Consider the following 3,494-nt stretch of genomic DNA (forward strand, 5'->3'; position numbering starts at 1 on the left):
TTGATACTTTAACCTATCCACTAGTCGGGGGTGATATGTTGTGGCGACCTTGTGCCTGACACCAAACTTAGCTAGTAGATTCTTTATCGTTTGATTTATGAAATGCTTACCTTCATTGTTGATAATGGCCTTTGGAGTACCGAACCTTGTGAAAATATACTTCTTAAGAAAGCGACTTACCACTTTAGAGTCATTGGTTGGCAAAGAAATAGCCTTGACCTATTTAGAAATGTAATCATCCACCACCATATACTGATTCACGTATGACAATAGGAAGGGACTCATGAAGTCTATTCCCCACACATCAAAGATCACTACCTCTAGGATGTTAATCAACGACATCTCATGACTTCTTGATATGGTGCCCACCCTTTGGCATTGATCACAATGCTTTATAAAACCTCCAATATATTTTAATAAATTAGACCAAAAGAAAGCTGATTGTAATACTTCATTCACCTCCATGATGTCCACCATATGCAGATGAATAGAAACTGTGTAGAACTTGTAAAACTTCAGATTCAGGCAGACATCTTCTTATCATCTGATCAACACCTCTTTTGAACAAGTAAGGTTCATCCCATATATAGAACTTTGCTTCATATATTAGCCTCTTATTTTGTTGGGAGTTTGCTTCAGGGGGAAATACTCCACTCACTGTGTAGTTCACAATATATGCATACCATGGGAGTTCTTGTACCTCTATTACTAACAGTTGCACATCCAAAAACTCTTCCTTTATCAATTTTTGTGCACCTATATGGGATGAATCCTCTAATTTTGATAGGTGATCTGCTATTTGATTTTCGCATTCCCTCCTACCTTTGATTTCACTATCAAATTCTTGGAGAAACAAGATCCATCTGATTAATCTCGATTTTGCACCTTTATTATTGAAAAAGTACCGAGGGCTGCATGGTCAGTATAAACAATCACTTTCTGACTTACTAAATAAGAGCAAAATTTATCAAACATATAAACCAATGCAAGCACCTTCTTCTCTATTATAGTGTAGTTGGCCGGAGCTCAGTCAAGAGTCTTGTTGGCATAGTAGATAAAGTGAAAAATTTCTCCTTCCTTTGTCCCAGCATTGCTCCCACTGCTATGTCACTAGCATCGCACATCAACATAAAAGGTAGCTCTCAGTCAGGAGCTATTAGGATTGGGGATTCAATTAGCTTCTTCTTCAAGAGTTCAAAGGCTTGCAAATAGTTATCATCAAAAATAAATTTATCTCCTTTTCTAACAAGCTGCACATGGGTCTGGCGATCTTTGAAAAATCCTTGATGAATCGTCGATAGAATCCAGCATGACCTAGAAAATAGCGGACACCTTTTACTAAAACCGGTGGTAGAAGCTTCTTGATTTCTTTGATTTTAGCTTTATCTACCTCCAAACCATCTTTTGAAACTTTGTTCCCCAATACAATACCCTCCTTTACCAAGAAGTGACACTTTTCCCTATTTAAGATGATATTTTTTCCTCACACCTTACTAATACTTTCTCTAGATTATGCAAACAAATATCAAAAGACACTCCAAATAATGAAAATTCATCCATAAAGATCTCTACAAACTGTTCTACCATATCATGAAATATATCCATCATGCACCTCTGAAAAGTGGTAGGAGCATTGCAAAGACCAAATGGCATAAACTTAAATGCATATGTACCATACGGATATGTGAACGCTATCTTTTCCTGGTCCTCTGGTGCAATGGTAATCTGGTTATAGCCCAAATATCCATCCAAGAAGCAATACTACTCTTGGCCTACTCAATTACTTTATGGAATTATTTGGCTTGCAAGTTTTTTATCAGGTTCTTTCATTCGGGGAAAACAACTAAGTTGAGGAATGAAATTTTAAGCTTTAAACAAAAATCTGGAGAGAATTTGTACCAATCATGGGACAGGTATAAATCTTTACCCATTAATTATCCTCACCATCATCAAGCTAATGAGGAGTTGGTCCACACCTTCATAAAAGGGTTGAAATCCAATATCAAAATTCTTCTTGATTCTGCAGCAGGTAGACAGGTATTAGAGAAAATATATGATGAGCTCTATACATTGCTTAATCGTATATCTCACAGAAATCCTGAGTGGAACGGAGGAAACTCTAGACTTGTGGTTCAAAAACAAGTAGGTATGTTGGAATTTGATGCGGTGACAACATTGACGGCATAGATTAAAGCAATGCAGAATATGATATAATGCGTTTCAACACATTTGAAATAGGACAGCAGCAAGCTCTGGTAAAGATGGTTCAGCAACAACAAATGTGGTGCAAGGTGTGTGGCAGTAGTGAACATATGGCAGAATACTGTGGAGCTAATCTTGAGTCGGTGAATTTTGTGGGTAATGCACCTAGGGGTAGAGGTAATCAAAACTATGAAAATACTTACAACTCAAATTGGAGAAACCATTCGAACTTCTCATGTGGTGGAAATCAACAAAGTCAACATCAAGGATAGACCCAATTCAGACCACTAAGAGGTGGAAATAGTACAACAATCAAGGCCAAAGTCAATATAGACCACAAGGAGGAGGCCATCACTACAACTAGAAAGACTAGAGTAGCCAACAATCAAGAAGTGCAGGAAACATGAGTGTGGAAGACATGCTTAAAAACTCATGAATGACCAAGAGAAGCTAGATGTAGACGTTTGTCAGTATCAAATCACAACTCAAAATTTAGAGAAGTAGGTGGGACAGCTAGCAAGTGCTCATAATTCTCGTCCACAAGGTGGTTTATGAAGTAACATTGATCAAAAACCTAAGCAAGTAAATGTTGTCAGCACACGAAGTGGACGAGTTCTAGTTGAGCTAACACCATAAAGCAAAGGGGTAGTGAAGTTAAAGGTAAATCTGTGGAGGTTTAAGCCAGTGAACCTAGCAAACCACAGATGGAGCAAGAGCCAAAAACAAAACCACCTCCCCCATTCCCACAAAAATTTAAAAAGAAGGAGAAAGAATGTTTTGAAAAATTCATAGATATGCTTAAATAGGTACAAATTAACTTACCTTTGATTGATGTGTTATAGGGTATTACTAAATAGCCAAGTTTGTCAAATATATTGTGGCCAACACGAGCAAGTTAGCTGAATTTGAAACAGTGGAACTCATTGAAGAGTGTAGTTCAAGAATCTTGAACAAAGTTAAGCCTTTTACTAAACAAAAAAATCCAGGTAGTTTTTCGGTACAGGTAACTATTGGTAAGTCCAGTAATGCAAGAGGTATATGTGATCTAGGTGCTAGTATAAACTTGATGCCTAGATCTGTGCTAAGAAATTAGGTCTGAGAGAACTTAAATCAACCACCATTTTATTACAATTAGTTGATTGCTCTGTAGCTAAACTTGATGGTATTATTGAGGATGTGTTAGTTTAAGTAGGATCCCTCCTCTTTCCTGTTGATTTTGTTGTATTAGATTTTGAGCCTAACCCATAGGTTCCTTTTATCTTGGGGTATCCGTTCTTAGAAAAAGAAGGTGC

The 3,494-nt window shown here is 37.2% G+C and overlaps 1 non-coding gene across 1 annotated transcript; it reads right to left on the minus strand.

The window, feature by feature from the left end:
* Positions 1-1,845: 1,845 nt before the first annotated feature.
* Positions 1,846-1,952, minus strand: LOC129877987 (small nucleolar RNA R71). The gene has a single exon (XR_008763692.1). It is a non-coding gene; the product is annotated as a small nucleolar RNA R71 (small nucleolar RNA).
* Between the last annotated feature and the right edge of the window lie 1,542 nt (positions 1,953-3,494).

Source organism: Solanum dulcamara, chromosome 12, assembly GCF_947179165.1.
Source record: "Solanum dulcamara chromosome 12, daSolDulc1.2, whole genome shotgun sequence".
NCBI lineage: Eukaryota > Viridiplantae > Streptophyta > Magnoliopsida > Solanales > Solanaceae > Solanum > Solanum dulcamara.